This window comes from Rhinolophus hipposideros (assembly GCF_964194185.1).
Source record: "Rhinolophus hipposideros genome assembly, chromosome: 2".
Lineage (NCBI taxonomy): Eukaryota > Metazoa > Chordata > Mammalia > Chiroptera > Rhinolophidae > Rhinolophus > Rhinolophus hipposideros.
This window is the reverse complement of record NC_138048.1, coordinates 49,506,573-49,525,533: the sequence shown is the minus strand read 5'-3', so window position 1 is coordinate 49,525,533 and position 18,961 is coordinate 49,506,573. Positions and strand designations below refer to the sequence as shown.

The 18,961-nt window shown below is 41.9% G+C and overlaps 1 protein-coding gene across 1 annotated transcript in view; it reads left to right on the top strand.

Annotated features, from left to right (window-relative positions):
* Nucleotides 1–9,849: 9,849 nt before the first annotated feature.
* Nucleotides 9,850–18,961, top strand: part of MYLK (myosin light chain kinase) — a 238,424-nt gene continuing 229,312 nt past the window's right edge. The window contains exon 1 of the mRNA XM_081066712.1: nucleotides 9,850–10,062. The gene's annotated coding sequence lies outside the window, so the exon portion shown is untranslated. The remainder of the gene's footprint in view (nucleotides 10,063–18,961) is intronic.

Here is an 18,961-nt window from a genome sequence, read left to right as displayed (position 1 = left end):
CACTCTCCTGAGATTAACATGGTAGTTATCCTTTCAAGCATTCTTTATACATACTGTATAGGTACACAAAAGAATTTATATATATATATTTTCAACAGTACTTTCCCTCTTCACTTGCTCTTCCCATATTATCCCCTTTCCTATTCCCTAGCCACACACTTATAATGTTCATAACCCAGTGTGTGACCTTCAATATTTTCTCCTTGCTCATAAAATTCTATATAGATCCTTGTATTTATACAAATTTTAGGGAGCTGATCGTTGTTTTACAAAAATGGGTCATATTATATACTTTGCTGTCTCTTGATTTTCTCACACTTAGAAGTACCTATGAAAGTTCCTCTAGATGACATCTAGAAAGTCATTTAGTAGGGATCTAATTCATGCTTTTCCATGGCTGTTTCATATTCCATGATGCAGAGATATAATCCAATTTAGTCAACAATTTGGTTCAGTTGTGTATAATAGAAACTAGTTATTTGAAGTAGAAAGGGATTTGATGTAGGGAATTTGAGACTTAGAAAATTATTAGAGGGGTCCAAGTAGCAGGATCTAGGCTGGGCCTCCAGGAATGACCCAGTACTACAGAACCTGCCCAGCAAGGGAACTGCTCCATCATCACAGTCAGAAAGTTGCTGTCCTGGCTGCTGGTCCCAGAATCACACCCCCTTAGCTGCAACTTGGGGATCAGCAAGCTACCACCATAACTATTGACTCTAGACCCATACTGTGTCTGTTAGATCTGCATTAGTACCTCTGATTGATAAACTTCAATCACAATCTAGACCCCTAGCTTCAAGGGAGTCTGGGAAATACATCCTTAGCTCTCCACCCTCTGCAAAATAGACACAAGAAAAGGGTGAACTGGAGCGGGAGTGGGCCAATATACCAAATCTGCTGGGAGCATACACTTTGTTTCCAGTTTGGGGTCTCCTGTGAACAGTCTTACAGTAAACATATTTGTCATGTGGCCTCATGTGTTTCTACTTCTGTTTCTAAGGAGTAGTGTCCCAGGAATAGAATTTTTGGGTCAAAGAATGTAGGTATTTTTCTTTTGTTGACCTAGAAAAATAACTAAAAGAATTGACTGTTTAGTAATGTAACAATATTGAACAAAACTCACTATTTTATTTTGCACATATTAGACCATAGATACATTAAAATCAAATCAGTGATTTTTAGTTAGTTCATTGTAAACAATAAAAAGAGATGTTTTCATATTAGCCAGACACCACACTTGAAAAAATAAAGTAGATCAGACTTTACTGAAACACAGTTATTATGAAAACTGAGATGGCTCTGAAAATGGTCTTTGGCTTGCAATGCTCAGGCAGACCCCCGGCGGTGCATTTGCAGCTGCTGTGCCTGAGGACCACCTTGGTGGCCTCAGACATGACGTGCCTGCCTGTCTCCCAGGGCAGAGCAGGTGAACCACCTTCGGATCTCTCTGGAGGTGAAGGTGGAGCACTTGGTGTAGAGAGCCAGGGCAGAGACATAGTCTGAAATGCATTGCACAATATAGTTAAGAAAATAATTCACAATGTTCCTTAGGATTATGTATTTTTAATAATAAGTCTTGCCAAATTGCCTTCTAAAAAGGTTGTAAGTTTACATTTCTGCAAGTACTGTGTGAAAATTGCTTGCATACGTACCACCAGCAATTAGTAATAGGAACTATAGCTTGGTGTGTTTGTGTGTGTGTGTTTACTTTTTATTATAGAGAATGTCAAACACACACAAAAGTAAGCAAATAGTATATGAATTCTCATGCTCCCATCAGCGCGCCTTGACCATCAACCTATGCCCAATCCTGTCCCATCTACTTCTCCCTTATTTCATATTATTTTAAAGCAAATTCCAGACACCATATCATTTAATTCATAAATATATTTCTAAAAGATAAAATAAGCACAATAGTATCATACTCAAAAAATTTAACAATATTTATTCATTAAATATTCAGTCAGCATGTATATTTTGTGTAAAGATTCAAATAAGGTCCACAAATTGCAATTGATTAGTCTGTTATGTCTCTTAATTTATAGTTTTCTCCTCCATCTTTTTGTTCCTTACAATTTATTTTTTGGAGGAACTAGGTTGTTAGTGCTGTGAAGTTTCTCACAGTCTGAATTTTGCAGGTCGCCTCTCCATGTTATAATAGAATAGTTACCTCATCCAAGTTATTTCCTGTGAATTGGTAGTGGAAGCTGTAGCTTGGGTCACGTGTGGGTTTGACCTTTATGGCAAGAATAGTTCATAGATTGGTGTCTGTTCCTCCATCAGGAATCACATAATGTCTGGTTGCCTCTTCCCTTTGTGATGTTAGCAATTATTAATGCTCAGTGTCCAGATCCATTAACATTACAAAATGATAATAGTCGCGCTCTATTCTTTTTCATTTATGACATAGAATACATCTATAAAGAAAAACTTTCTCATCTCTGATTTTTGGTTACCTGATAATACAGTTCATATACATAAGACAAGAAAAATGCTTGATTCTTTCTAGTTATTTACCAGTTTTCAAAATAATGAATTGGATCCCTATCATCCTTTGATTGTGACTTGTTTTTTAGTATCACTGTAAATTCATGGATTAAATTTATTTGATGTATTTCAATCCATTGCAATTATGATTCTTGTTCATGTTTAAATTGTCCCACATTTGATCAGTGGAAGCTTTGCTATGGCTATTTTTATGTTTGCCAGTGTGATGGGTGTCAAGTAACTTCATGTCACTTTTATTTTTATTTCCCTAATTTCTAGTGAATTTGAGCATATTCACGTTTATTGGGCCTTTTCTGTTGACGCACTAGTGCATTTTTCATTTGTGTCCTTTGCACAATTTTCTGTTCAATTGTTGGTTTTGTTATTAATTTTTAAGGGTGTTTTGTATAGAAAGCAATCATTTTTGAGAATATCATAGCAGAAACATTTTTCCAGACATGTTTATTGCTATTAACTTTGTTTTAGTACCTTTTGCCATACCAAAAAAATAAAAGAAAAAGAAAGTACCTGAATATGGTCAAATATGCCCATCTCTTATTTTATAGTTTCTTGGTTCTCCGTAAGCAAAGTCTCCCCAAACCATAGATTATACATGTAATTTCCTAAATATTTTTCTTCAAGTTCCAAAATACTTCTTCTTTTACATTTAAATCTTCAATCCATTTGCAGTTTACTTGTGAATTTAATATGAGACGGCAGTCCAGTTTTCTTCTCTTTTGACTAGGTGGTCACTTGTGCTGCACTTTTAAAACAATAGTTCATCTTTTTCCATTTGAACTACTACTTTGTTTAGCACACAAACATTTTTAATCACCATTGTGATATAATTGTCAATTATTTTGTTCTGTTCCACAAATACATTTTTATATATCCTTACCAGTGCAATATTGATTTGAATTCATAAACTTTATACTATGACTGATACCTTAGTGAGCCCCCTATATACACACTCTTTTATTTATTTTAATAGCTGTATTAGCTGTTTATTCATTGGCATTCTTTATATTATGAACTTTATAATTATTTTATTTAATTCCAAGAAAAACCCTGTTGGAATTATAATTGGAACTACATTAAATGTGTGTATTAAAATCTCTGGAATTAAGTTTTATTTTGTCTTTCCTTCCGGGAACATGATGTGTCTTTCATTTTATTCAAATCCTGTTTTGTGTCTTTTAATAGTTTTTTTTTCAATATCTTGTTAAATTTGTTTATAAGTATTTCGATTTTTTGTCACTATCATAATTTGAATAGATTTTAATTAGCACCATGAATGATTATATAAGCATAAGAAAGAACTTGCAAGACAGAATGTCCAGTCACTACAACTGATAACTGAATTGAGGGCTTCTTCTCATATCACCAGGAAGGAAAGGTGAATATTCGTCTTTCTAAGACCATTTAGGTATAATCTTGATGACAGGTAGGGAGGAGGGATCAGATGAGTACTCCTTGGAAAACCTACAAAGAAGAATCAGGAATGTTGCAATTTCAGCCAAGCTTCTAATTTCAGACCTCAGTTCTTGTGAGGGCTCTTGACTTAACTAGGCAGTTTTTCCAGTGGGTCATGTACGTGTAGGAGACCATTGTAAAACATGCTGGGATAATCCAGAGCAACAATTTCCCAAAGAAGAATTTCTTCTGTGTTTTTTTTTCTTTCCTCTTAGAAATCTCATTTTATTGTTAGGATATAGTTTGGCTGTTTTGTTTTTGCAATGAATATATATTTGTTATTGTTTGTTTGCACAGGTAAGTAATACAATAAATATACTTATTCTTTCACTTTGTGTATTCACAAATAATGGAAAGAATTTTAGCTCAGGGGAGGCTGGAGTATTGAATTTGGCATGGCATGATTGAGTAACTAAGTGATATTCTACAGAATAATAGTTACGTTTGTGGAACAATTATTATGTGTCAAGCACTTTGTTAATATGCTTTATGGCGCATCTTCTCATTCAAACTTCAAAACAATCCTGTGAAGTGAACAGGGTTTATTTCTTTTGTATCTCATTTTTAACAATTAGGAAATGAAGGCCCAGAAGAATTCAAGTTACTTGTCCAAGGTTACACAACTAGTTAATGACAAAGCTTCAGTATAAATAAAGTTGTTGACTCAGGAGACCTTTCCACTACACCGTGTTTCTTCCACACAAAAAATATAAGGTAGAAATGTATGACTTTCCCACTAACTTCCATTTCCCCTTTTGCAAAACAATGAATTTTTAATGGATGATATTATCTGGCTGTATATTCTCATTATGCCAAAAATTGAGTTTACAGAATATATAAAGCACGGGTCTTACATAGAAAATATCCCTATATTTGCTTTACACGATAGATTTCTTCCCCATAATTTTCACGTGCTCATTTTGTCCTTAAATGTGGTATTTGCTGTGCTGGGTTTTTATAGTACTTCCCTCTCTGGTTTCTAAGATAAACCTCCACAGTGTGGTTTGGGGGTGGAAGAGCAAATAGAGAGGCTATAGGTTATTAGCAGTAGACTATGAGGAAGAATGATAGCTAAAATATGAAATAATAGAATGGGATCAGTTTATATTTAAACTATTGTTACTGTTTTTTCACACTTTGTAAAACAGTGGGTTTAAGTATTCTGCAGTCTCACATGAAATCCCAATGCATGAAATAGAGAAAAGCATAGCTCCTCTGGACAAGGAGCAGGAGGGGGTCTGGAGGCCTGGCCCCAGGCCCCTACCCCATCCACACCAATCATCTTGGATCCTGGGGTTCTGCAGCGGAAATCAATGATTTAGGTCTTAAACTTGTTTCTTACATAATAATAACCACAGGAACTATAAAATAACATTTTGGACTAAATTTTAAAACTATTATTATAATAAGTGATCTAATAAAAACAGTCCTTTCCTGTAAGATGCTTAAGAAATTTTCAACAGAGATACTTGGGGCATTGCAGGGAGTGGTTGTGGGGGAGATGACACTTACATTTTACTTCCTACCTTTTGTACTGTTTCTTCTCTTTTCATCCTTCCCCTCCCACCCCACTTCTGTCTCTTGTCTTGGTCTCCTCCTTCTTAAAATTAGAATGTATGACTTAGGGTTAAAAAGTGAATTTAAACATTTTTCTAGAATTTGGAATTATATTTTCATCAGTGGATTTGTAGTCAAATATTTACCCCCCAAAGATTCTTTCAATTATGTAATGATAATGCATCCAAAAATAAGATTTAAAGTACAGAAAATCAATTTAAATAAATATTTGCAGGAACAAATCCACAAACATTCTGGAGCTCAGTGTGTCTGTATTTTCCTACGTCAATGCATCTGGTTAAAGCACTGGTATTTACACAAAGCCTTTAGAACTGAGGAGCACAGTTAAAGGAAGCACAATTAATTTCCCAACGGTTCTTTCTGCTTTGGAATTTACCTAAGCTGTAAGTAGTTCTCAATTCCAGTCCCACATCAGAATTCCTGGGGAATTAAAAAGAAAAAATCATTCCCCTGGCCCCACCCTAGACCAACTGAATCCATTTCTGGGGTTGGTTACTCAGGCATAAGGATTTTTAAAAAGCTCTAAAGGTGAATCCAACATGCAGCCATACTTTAAAAACCTTAATCCATCAATGCTGATCTAGGTGGATTTAACACATTCATATACTCAGGTGAGCGATTTATTATTCAACACGGTGAGAGATTAATGACTTGTGGCATTGTTAGCTTGTCTTCCTTCCCTTTCCTTCTCCTTTGGCTTTCCTGACAAAGACCCAGCAGTGAAGGGGGCCAGGCCAGAGAAGGGATTCAGAGATAGGAAGGAAACGCAGAGGATGTGCACAGGCAGATGGAGGCCAGGGGTCGCAGATTAAACTTCCCAGGGAGGCAGTAAAAATAAACAGGCACCCCTCTCCCCAAAAGCAAAGGAATATTTTCTACAAATAGTGTCTTGCTTTGGGGCAATGGGACTAAATTGCATTATTTCAGGATGTGTAAAGGAACAAACAGACACGGTTCTATCACATTTCTTTATCTTGACAAACCAAACAGTATGTGCTGGGTTTGTGTGTTGGACCATGGTATTTTTCAGGTTAATGGATATATTTCTGAAAACTTTGTGCAGACGCTCTTGATCTCTAGTCACTAGCCAGAGTTTAGAAGGACTGGTGTGGTCTAACCCTCATTAACTCTCAAAATAACCAGCCAGCGTTCCCGTATAGGCTAGGACTCCACACTAAGGAGAAATTTTGGAAGTGAAATAAAATTGACATAATATGGCAGGATATAAAAATCAATAAACGAAAAAATCAGTTGTACTTCTATATACCAGCAATGAACAATCTGAAAAGGAAATTAAGAAAACAAATTCCATTTTTGATAGTATCAAAAAGAATAAACTACTTAGAAATAAATTTAACAAGTCTTAGAAAAGACTTGTACGCTGAGAACTATAAAAGATTGCGAAAAGAAATTGAAGGAGATCTAAATAAATGAGAAGACATGCTGTGTTTGCAGACTAGAAGATTTTTAATTGTTAAGATGACAATACTACCCAAATCCATCTACAGGTTCAACACAATCTCTATCAAAATCCCAATCCCAGTTTTTGCAGAAATAGAAAAACACCATCCTAAAATTCATGTGAAATTTCAAGGGACCACCTCTGCCCCCCAACAAGGAGCCAAAACAATATCAAAAATGATACACAACATTGGAGATCTAAAAACAGCATGATCCTAGCATAAGAGCAGACATATATAGCAAAGGACTAGCATAAACAATCCAGAAATTAACCCTTACATATATGGTCAATTGATTTTTGACAAAGGCGCCAATACCATTCAGTGGGGAAAGACAGTTTTTTGAACAATTGGTGCTGAGAAAACCAGATATCCACATACAAAAGAATGAAATTGTGCTCTTCCCTTACACCACATACAAAAATTAACTCAAAATGGACTAAAGACCTAAAAGTAAAATCGAAAACTATAAAATAAAAGAATACAATGGAGGAAATCTTCGTGATCTTGGATTTGGCAATAGTTTGAGTGTGATACTAATATCGCAAGCAATAAAAGAAAAAAATAGGTTAATTGAATTTCATCAAATTTAAAACATTTGTGCATCAAAGGACACATCAACAGAGTGAAAAGACAATCCATGGAATGAGAGAAAATATTTGTAAATAATTGACAATGAATTATGCAGAATATATAAAGAACCCCTACAACTCAGTGACAACACCCCTGATAATCCAATTAAAAAGTGGGCAAAAGAATTCAGACATTCCTCCAAAGAAGACATACAAATGGTCAATAAGTACATGAAAAGATGTACAACATCATTAGTCATCAGGGAAATGCAAATCAAACCACAATGGGACATACTTCGCACCTGCTAAGATGGCTATTAAAAAAAAAAAAGTAAAATGTTGATGAGAGACTTCCAGTTTCTAGTCTGGTTTATGAGAAGTTTGGAAATCTCCATCCTAACAAGTAAAAAGCAGGATAAACAAAAATCAACAACTCATTTCTGTGAGAGAAATGATCTCACAGGGCAAACTGCATTTCCAATATTGGAGAGAGAGGTGGATACAGAAAATCACAATTTATGGGAGCAGAAACACAGGAGCAGAAATCTCTACAGGAGCCAATGCCGGTAACAGGAGCCAGTGAACAGTACCTGACAAATTGTTGGAAGCTCAGTGTGGACAACTCTTGACAGTTGAAAACTTCAGGGGGGACGCATACACGGAATTGGGAGGAGCCCACAATTTTGAGGGGGTTTACTTCCATTAGCTCAATTTGTTTCTCACAGGGAACACCAGAGTAAAGGACCAGGGCAACAAATAGAAAACAGTGACAAATATAGTAGCTATTAATGCAAATATATCAACAATCACTTCAAACATCAGTGGTCTAAATGCAACAAATTACAAGACAGAGATTATTAGAGTAGATGAAAAAATAAGACCCAATTATATGTTGTCTACAAGAAACCCACTTTAAATACAATGACACATAAATTCAAAGTAAACAGTTGGAGAAAGATATACTATGTTAACAATAATAAAAAAATAAGTAGTTATATTAATTGTAGGCAAAGCAGACTTCAGAGCAATTAAAGTTATCAGGGATAAAGAGGGGCATTACATAATGATGAAGGGGTCAATTCTCCAAGAAGACATAACAGTCCTTAACATGTATGCACCTAACAATAGAAGAACAAAACACATGAGGCAGCAACTGATAGAACTTCAAAGAGAAATAGAGGAATCCACTACTGTGTTTCCCTGAAAATAAGACTTAGACGGACAATCAGCTCTAATGTGTCTTTTGGAGCAAAAACTTATTATAAGTAAAATAAGACCGGGTCTTGTATTAATTTTTGCCCCAAAAGATACATTAGAGCTGATTATCCAGCTAGGTCTTATTTTCCGGGAAACAGGGTAGTGGAGTAGGACCCCTGGGTCTGGTTAGCCTGGCAGCAGAGTTGGGTGGGAAACCCTGATCTAAACCCTCCAGAGACCATCTCTAATCTTAGGGCTTCTCGCTTTGCCTTCTATAACCTCTTCGCCCCTTCTCCCTGCTTCTTGCTTCTGATTGCCTTGATCTGATTGCCTCTCCGCTAAGTAGACGTATATCCTATTTGCATAACGTTTAAGCGTTTATAGTAACAATGTTAGGCACTGTCCTATATCTCACTGAAACTTCACATTCCTATTAGGCTCTTAGATTTCCCCATTTTAGAGAAAAGAAAACCGAGTAAGAGATCCGTAAGTAACTTGCCCAAAGTTTTGCAGCTAGAATGTTAGGGGTGGTGTTCTCGCCTCCAGAACCCGCATTTCTAAGGACGATGTTATCCTGCCTGTACAATTTCGTTATTTCTTCACTTCCTGAAAATTGCACGTTCATCTGTTAATAATTTTGAAAGTGAACGAGTTAGGTTTTTCAGGATACTCTGTCCAAAAAACAAAATTGTACTCATTTGGGGGATGTACTCGATTATTCGTAGTTTTTGACAGCCACATCAAAAAAAAAAAAAGTCTACAGAGTTTTCCCAGTTTGCGGTCTTGTTTTGTCCTGTATCGAATGGTCTTCCAGGGGAAAATACAACAACAACAAAATCGAGAAAACCCCCTGACCACCACCACCATGAGTCTGGTGCCCGAGGAGGAGTTGGGGCGCTGCAGGGAAAGGAGGTGGATCCGCCTCGGGCACCCGGCCCTGCTGGGGATGCTCCGCGCGGGACCCGGGGAGGAGCGCGGGGGGCGTGGCGGGAAGGACGGCCGGTCCATTCCCCGAGCGCTAAGCAAATGACATGCAAATCAGCGCGTGTGAGCCGGCGGCCGCAGTGTGCGTCCCGGCCCGGAGCGCTGCGCTCTCAGTCGCCCTCCTGCACGCGCGTCCGCTCCCGACTCGCCCACTTGCTGGCTCTCGCTGGGCGGCTCATCCCCGTCCCACGCCGTCGCGCCCGGACGCGCCCCACCGCTTCCCGCACCGCCAGGTCTGCCCCGCGCCGCGCGCCCCCTGCCGGACGCGCCCTCCGAGCGCCGCGCCTCCGCTCCCGGCCGCCGTGTGCGCGGTGAGTGAGCCCGCCCCGCGCTTTTGTCCCGGCGCGGGCCCGGGAGCCACGCTCCGCGGGGGGGGGGGGGGTCGGAGGTCGGGGCCTCCCGCGGAGGCCTCCCCGGCTCCCCTGGCGGAGAGGGCTTCCCACGTGCGGCGAGGGGTTGGGCGCGGGGGCGCGTGCGGGGACGGCGCCAGGACTCCAGCGCCCGGCGTTTCTTTGGGGACGTGAGGTGCTTTGGGGACAGTGACGCGGGAGTGTCCCTTAGCGTCACCCGGGGTACGAGCCTTTGATTCGACGGGTGCGAATTGCCGCTCGCCCCCCAAAAAAGAGAGGTGGGCTCCTCTTCCAGCTCCCCAGCCCCTGGCCGAAGGACTCGGTGGTGACGGCCGCGGGGCGGGTGCCACGTGAAGGTCCTCCCAGCCCCAGGGTGAGACCCGGGAGGTAGGGCAGCGGAGCAGAGCTGGGGCGTCGGGCTCTCACTCCCCGCTCCTCATCCAGGCTCCTCGCCTGCTCTGCTCCCTTCGCTTCCACGGGGGCTCCATGGCCGAAGGACCCGTGTTTGCAGTCATTGCGGTTGATACGTTTTGGATAAACTAGTCCCAGTGTTAGCTGTCCGTGGTGGAGGTAGAACTCCTCCCCAGAACTTGTGCTGCTGTCATCCCTCAAGAGCCAAAGGACTGGGTGTAGGAGCGGTATTGTAGATGCGGGGAATGGCTGATGGGGAGAGGTTTTCTAGGACTGGTTTGGTTGGATGGGGGAAGCACCCTCTATGTCGTAACCTGAAGGAGAAAGAGCCCGCTCCTTTGAGGCCTGGAGGGGTTAAAGTAGCTGTGAGATCAGGGAGCTGGATGAGGGTGGGGGTACACCGGGGCCGTGGGCGCAGTGCCAGCCCTCAGGCCACTGGTTTTCACCATTCCTCTCTCCAAGTGCAAAGATCAGAGTGTGTGCCATGGCCCACCTCCTGGCCTTCGGGAGCCGGGAACCTGCTCCAGAGCTGCCTCCCCCTTCCCAGCGGCCTGTAGGTTCTTCCTGTCTGTTAACGCAATTCTTTTGTCAAAATGCACAACTCGTGAATATATTATTTCCAAATGGGGGGCTTGAGTGGACATTTGGTGAACCCCTCACACCTCAAAGCCTGTGGAATCCACGATGCAAGTCTCTGGGGGAAACATAGGTGCTTCTGGCAACCTTATTGGGTTCTTAAAAGGCATTTCAGATTCTAGTAAAATAGTTCTTGTTTTTCTCATTTTCTTTTCCTCTTCCCTCCTATCTCTCTTATTTTCTCTTAAATTCTTAACCTCCTTCCCTCTGTGACCCTGTCTAGTCTCTTTCTCTGCCCTGCACACTTTGGGACTGTGGAGCATGACGCTGCTCTCCCGACAGCACCCTAGACCATTGTGGTGCCCAGAGTGAGGTTGACCCTTTGTCTCCCACCACAGTGGGCCCAGAGCCTTAGCCAGACCAGGTGGGAGCCTGGGCAGTTGGCCCCGGGTGGGGAGTGTCTGGGTCTGGATTGGGTAGTGGGCATTCTGGGGACTCGCACAGGCCTTTTCATCAGGATGTGCATGTCGTTCCCCTCATTCAATGACACAAAAGGCTGCTGGTCCTCCCACCACTAGGCGTGAGCTTGGAGAACCACTCCGCAGTGGTGAAGGATTTGTGTGTTTAGTTTCTTTTGTGCATAACCTGCTAGCTGAGGAGCAGGGTAGCTGGGACATTGGAGTCGTTTCCTTTGTATGAAGTTTGCTGACCCTCTCATCAGGAGACTTTCCCCAGGGGCCAGATCTTGGGGGACATGTACAGAGCAGACGAGGCCCTTGGGAAGTTCCTGGTCTAATTAATCAGGCCAGGTGGACCCACCCGCTGCCTGGGCTTTAGACAGACAGGTGCAGTCACTATAGGGCAGGGGCCCCCAGCTGGCACTTGCAGGGGAGTCTGCTGGGAAGGCTTCTCAGGAAAGGAGGTGGCCCCAGATGGTGCTGAAGGAGAGGAGCCCATGCAGTGCCAAAGTGAGGGAGGGGTCTTGATCCTGGCTGGGAAGGTCTTCGCCAGCCTCAGAAGAATAGATTGTGAATGCCCTGGACTCACCATGTACTCACTGCCTACGAGAATGACCCCTATTTCCCCCCAAAATATGAGTCTAGAGTCTTTGAAACAGAACTAGTTGGTTTATTGGCTCTTTGCGTTTAAAGAGGGTCAGGAGGTGGCAATCTGAGAATGCAGCCCGGTCTGGGGGTAAGGTTCAGAGACCCCATGAACACGTGGAGTCTTATTTAGTGTTTTTCTGAGAACAACATTTCTTGGTCTTCTGGAAATGTACACAAAGGCCACTTGAAAGCCCAACTGCCCTTCTCCCAGTTCAAACCAGCACACGGGTTGGAAAATTGTTCATTCTTAAAAGTTTCCAGTTCTATCCTTTCTGTAAATGTAGTGACATTATAAAACAACCTTTAGACAGTAATCTTACTGAACAGAAGACATTGTCCTTGCCCAGTTTGACTATTGAGTCATTTTCCTTTGACTACCAGACGGTGCGCCCAGAGAGCCTGAGGAAGGACCATTTCCATGGAAAACAAACAGGTGGACGCAAGTTGCAGGTGGGCTCAGAATCAAGGAACCACGCAGCCAGTAATCCAGAGTGAGGACATCGCAGATGTCACTGGGATGGTCTCTGTGCCCTGTGACTTCTGTCCTTTCCCTTTACTCTACCTTCGTGCCCCACAGGCACAGAAAGATGAATGTGCTGGCCTAGGGTCTGCTGGAGCCATGCCCTTCTTCCACCTGTGCCATTCCACAGATGAATTCTCTGTCTCATTATTGAGTTTCGGTTTCATGCTTTTTCGTTTTAAGCCAAAAGGTTGAGCCAATGCAGTTTTCCTTACAATCTCCAGTGGGTGGACCTTGGTGCTTGACATTAGACCAGCAGGTGCCTCCCTCCTGCCTTGCTGTGTCACCTGGTGTGCCCGGACTGCAGCCCTTGCTGAATGGACAGTGGCAGCCAGCCCAGTGGGGCTGAGGTAGGAGGAGGGCCAGTAAGACTTGTTCCCTGTTTATATAGCTGGTGGCATGGGGATAAGGCTGGATTTCCAGATGCTCACTCCACCTTCTTTTCATTGCCCTCCTGCTCAGTGTCCCTCGGTGTCGAAGAGTGAATGCTCACAATGGGCACCCCACTAGAGAGCTGTGGGAATTTTCCATGTAGATCTGGCTTCTGGAATTTCCCATTGTCCCCATCCCCCACTGTTGGTACTTCTGTCCCCCTTTCCCTTCTCCCCTTTTCTCTTGGGTCCTGAGTACAGAGCCCTCTGGAGACAAAGGAAAAAGGATGAGGAGAGGATTTCCCTTTCTTTCAGATCTGCTGCTTGATTCCCCACCCCCGCCCGGCTCTGGGCCCCAGCTCTGTTGCTAATTTGTTAATGCAGGACTTCACGAGTTATTTCTCATAATCTTGTGGGAACCAAACCCCTACGGTTTTGAGTTGTCATAGTTGAGGATGCTGTTTATTTTTGGTTTTCAGAGATTGAGGTTTCTAGTAGAGAGTAGCTCTCCTTCAGATTTCTGGCAGGAGGAAGCAGCACGAGGGTGGAATGTGGGCTTTGGTGTTCAACTTGGGATCAGAGCCATCCCGGTCACTGATTGGCTAGATGTTCATACGCATGTTTTTAACCTCTCTGAGTGACTTCAGTTTCCTGATCTGACAATGAGGGTGGTTATAAAAATTAAATGAATATGCAAATATAAAGAGACACAAAAGAAGGAATCGCTATTACCTTACATACCAAGTAATGTTCTCTGTGCTTATGGAATGACCTATCCATCAGCCAACAAACATTAATTATGGACCTGCTCTCCATGTAGCCCTGTGGAGGATTGTGAAACAAAGGCAGTAAGCTCAAGAGACTCGAAGTCTATATGGGGAAACCGCTAACACATGAAGTCATTAGAAAACAGGGCCAAGTTCTGTGGTACAGACTCAATTAGGGGACTTATGGGTGGCAAGAAATTCAGGGGCTGGAATGGTGAGGAAAGGCCTCAGAGATGAGGAGGTCCCTGAAGGGAGGGGGCACTGGCAGGAGAGAGGAATGCGGGAGCACTTGGCTCCCATGTTCAGAACTCTTACCTCTTCCTTTGTTGGAACCTTTGACCTGGTGGTGAGCTCTCAATCATGCAAGCCTGCTTGTCCTGAGATTTATTTGGGGGGGGGGGTGGTTTTCATTCCGGCTCGTTTTCCCTCTGCTGCCTAGGCTATTCCTGGAACAATTTTGTTTTTTTATACTGGATCAAAAAGAATGAGAAGCAAATCTGCAGCAAGCATGAAAGCCCAGGCCCATGGAAGACTTTTGGGTTCCCAGAGCTTTTTGTTCTTCCCTCATGCTTCATTTATTGTAGCTCATTTCCCAGTTCTGGAATGGCAGGCGTTAGGGCTGCAGGAAACCAGTCCACCTGACACCTGCATTATACTGAGGTGGAAACCAGGTCTACGAGGCCAAATGATTAGGGGCAGAACTGGAAACAGCCAGAATTCTTATCACCCCACCCTGACAGAGGATGGTGATGGGGCTGGAAGGCCTGATCTGGGCCAGAGGAATGGAAGCACATTGGTTCCATCACAAGTTCCACCTGGTTCTCCAGAGCCCCTGAAGTTTGTCCTCTTTAGTCTAACGGTTCATGGGCAGCAGGAGTGAATGTTCCTCTGTCTGGCCTGACTGTGATCGCTGCCATTGTCTGACTCCAGATACCTTGCATCTGTCCATACAAATTCCACCGACCTTCAAGTCCTAGTCTCTGTCCCACTTAATGTCCAGACTTACGATCTGTGGCAGACACTGTATTCGGGGTCCGCCTTGACTCTGGAATGCACCATCCTTCTCGGGGATTCTCACCCTCATGAACAGTTTGAGGCCCTGGCCGTCTCCACTGACCCCGGCAGGAGCGCCCTTCTTTTCTAGGACTAGGCTAGATGGAGTGTCCGCCGAGGCTGTGTGAAAGCCCAGGAAGAGGCCATGGTTTGCAGTCAGGTATCAGTGTGTGCCTCTGTAAGTGGAGAGAGGAGCCTCTTGGCTACCTACCTGAGGAGGCTGTGGGCAGGTGAACAAGTGCTCGCCCACCTTAGTCATAAGGCGTGGTGTCCCACTAGGCCACGAACTCCCGAGGGCAAAGGCCATGGTTCTCCTCTGTGTCCTTACACTCAGCTCAGTGCTGAAACACCACCGGTGCTCAGACATGGGGGTCAAAGGACTGGCGAATGGGGTGAATGGAAGTGCTCCACAGAGGATTCTAAGGGTTTTCCCATCTGCTGTTCCATAAGAAGGTGCTTTCCATTCATCTGTTGCACTTCTCCAATTGTCTTCTTTATGCTTAGGTGTAACCATTCTAATTTCCTCCTGAACTTTATGCATTTCCTGCTAGGTACTAAAACCTATTCACACTGTGCCCAAAACGGACCTATTCCTACCCTTCGCCATTATCAAGTTAAGTTCCCATTTGCTATTTTTGTGTTATTATAGCATCAATAGCGTGATCATCTTTCATAGCCACGTGGTTGCTAACCTTGTGGAAATGAGCGTATTAATGAGGAGGCAGCAGGTTGTCTCAGAGTGTGTCTGGAGGACCTTAGTTTTTACCCTAGAACTTGCCTCTTATTACGACCAGAAGCTGCTGTCTTTGCAGTGGGTCCTCCTGGTGGGCATAATACAATTAACGCAATGGCTACCGATTTTCCCCTTCCTGTTTCAACCAGTGGTGTGGTAGGGAGTTCTCAGGCTTTCTGTAGTGATTGGGCAGCCGCCGAGGGCAGCAGCTGGTGGTAGATAACCACAGCTGCCCAGCGCCTCCTCTTTCTGTGGACGTTCTGGTTACCCCAGACGGAGAAAGCCTTGGCTGTACGTTTGTATTGCTGTGGCTCCTGACCAGGCCTTAGCTGGCACACCCTGAACTGTTAACGGTGGCCTTTCCATGGCACAGATACATTTTTACACCTGATTGCTTTGTTCATTGTAAAGCACAGTCTAACACTCCACCTTCAGAAACCTGCAGTGGCTCCCTGCTTCTCACAGGAAACCCAAGGGCTTCTATAATCTGACTCCAAACCAACAAGACTTGTTCATTTCTTGTCCATGAACCCAACTTACACTCTCCTGTCTCTGCCTTTGACGATGAGTTTATCCTTTCCTGGAATAGTGTTCACTTGTTTCTTTGACTGGCAAGTCCTTCTATCCTTTGATTTGTTCAGCGCGTGTATTAAATTCCTTCAACCTCCTCAGCTTCAGGTTCTCTTCCCTTCTTCATTTGAATGTCTGTAGCAATTAGTCCCTGTAAAATTCCTTTGATGGTGATGAGTCATGTATTATTATGGAATGTTTACATCTTTTGTTTAGTTGGGTGTTTTTTTTTCATGCTGAAATTTTTATATCTATAACTATGTTGAAAAAACTTCAAGGGCAGGATATACCTAATGCTTTTATTTCCTCATAGCAATGGCTCCAAAACCCAAAACTGGCTGATAACAAAACCCCTTTGGGAGCCTTTTTGCAAAATAATCCATGCCTCCCCAGTACCTGGGAGGGCTCAGGGAATTTTTATTTTTACAAAGCTCCCCAGGTGTTTCCAATGTCAGCCAGATTTTGGAATTCTTGGTTGCTTTTTCACTAATTATTTGTTTGATTTGTATATTAGGAAGAATTATTCAAAATTAACAGAAAACAATTCAGGCTAGCAGAAGAGAAAAAAAGGTAATTGTTGTATAGTAACAGGAGATGGATTCCAAGTTCCCATAGGTTATAAGATTCATATCACTTTATAGTTTCTTAGGAAAAAAGCACATCCTTTAATATATACAATTTTAGAAACGTTTCTAAGTTATATGTTTTTATACATAAAATTGTATACCACCTTCTTCATTATTATCAGAATCAAAATATTATCCTTCTGAACTGTGTTTGTCCATCAGAGTCACACATGATTTCAAGATGAAATGCTGTTTTTCATAATCTGTGTTCATTATTTTTGAATTCCTTGAATTCATCCTTAAATTCCTGGGATAAACTTGGTCATGATGTGTAGTTTAAAAAGAACTTGGTCATGATGTGTAGTTTTGGCTTTGATTTTCTAATAGTTCATTGTTTGTTTGTTTTTCATTTATGATCATGAGTGATAGCAAGCTATTAATTACCTTTCTTTCCTTGGCCAGTTTTGTATGTGCCCACGATTTTGACATGTTTACCACCTTTAGTATTGACAGAATAATTGAGAGGAATATTAAAGTATATCAGGGATCAGGGTTTTAGCTACATTTCCTTTAGGTTAAACTTAGTAGTTTTGTGTTGGTTTTTTTTTTCCTGTAAGTAAATAATATTGCTAAAAGTTAAATATCTTCTGAAAGTTAACTGAAGGATTTTTTAAAAAATTATTGTTCAGTATCCAACGACAATCTGTTGCACATAAATCAATCAAACTGTTTTTCCTAGCTTTGAAGCATCTGTGCTTTGTTCTGATAAATTTGGCTGTTGCTCCTGCCTTTTGAGTCCATTTCTTATTAGGTGGTAGGCACTGTCCTGGTACTCAGGTTTTCTCTCAGTGCTGCATCATAGTGGAATCTTTTTGAAGACTTTTTTTTTTAAATTGAAGTATAATTTACATACGAAAAATGCACTCATGTGAGTGTATAATTCTGAGTTGTGAGAAACAGTCACACACGCACCGTTACAATCAAGATACAGAACAATTCCATCACCCCCACAAAATTGCCTTGTGCACTTTTGTAGCCAACTCTTCCACCGGCTGAAGACCCTGGGAACCACTGACCTGTTTTCTGTTCCTATGATTTTGCCTTTTCAGAATGCCACATACACGGCATCAGACGGTAGGTAGCCTTTTTAATTTGCCTTCTTTCACTTAGCACAGTGTGCTTGACGTTCACCCATGTTGTTGGTACCTCAATAATGGGTCGTTCCGTTTTGGGGCTGAGTCGTATTTCTTTGTGTGGATGTATCACAATGTGTTTATTCACCAATTGAAGGACATTTGGGCGGTTTCTAGTTTGGAGTAATCATGAAAAATTCACTATAAATATTACTGTACAGGATTTTATGTGAACATAGAGTTTTATTTCACTTGGGTAAATACCTAGGATAGTGGGATTGCTGGGGGGTACGGTAAGTGTAAAATGCCAAACTGTTGTCCAAAGTGGCTGTATCATTGTGCATTCCCACTAGCAATCGATGAGGGTTATAATTTTCATATCCTGTCGGCACTAAATAGATTTTTTTAAAATTTTAGATATCCTAATATGTATAGTTTTATCATTGTGGTTTAAATTTGTATTCTAATAACGACTAATGATGTTGAGCGTCTTTGTTATTTGGCTTGTTTGTAATCCGTGTGTTGTCTTTGGTGAAGTATCTTTAAGTCTTTTGCCTCAGTTTTATTGGATTATTTCCTTATGATTGACATTTGAGATACAATTCTTTTTATATTCTGGACACGAGTCCTTTACGGGGTACACGTTTAGCAAATATTTTCTCACTATGGTCTTTTCATTCTCTTAAAATGTCTCTTATTGCAGAGCAGAAGTTTTTAATTTTCACGAGGTCCAATTTATCAGTTTTTAAAAATAGATTCTTTTGGTGTTCTATCTAAGGAAACATTCACTTAATAGGAGGTCATTAAGATTTTCGTCCATACTTCCTTTACGATGTTTTATAGTTTTAGATTTTATATTTTGGTCTGATCCCCTTTGAGTTATTTTTTGTACACGGTGCAAAGTGGAGAGATTCTTTTTTGCATGTAGATGTCTAACGATTCCAGCACTACAGTGAAAAGACCATTCTTCCCCTATTGAATTGTGTTTGTATCTCTGTTAAAAATCAACTGAGCATATTTGCGTGGGTGTGTTTCTGATTATTCTGTTTCATTG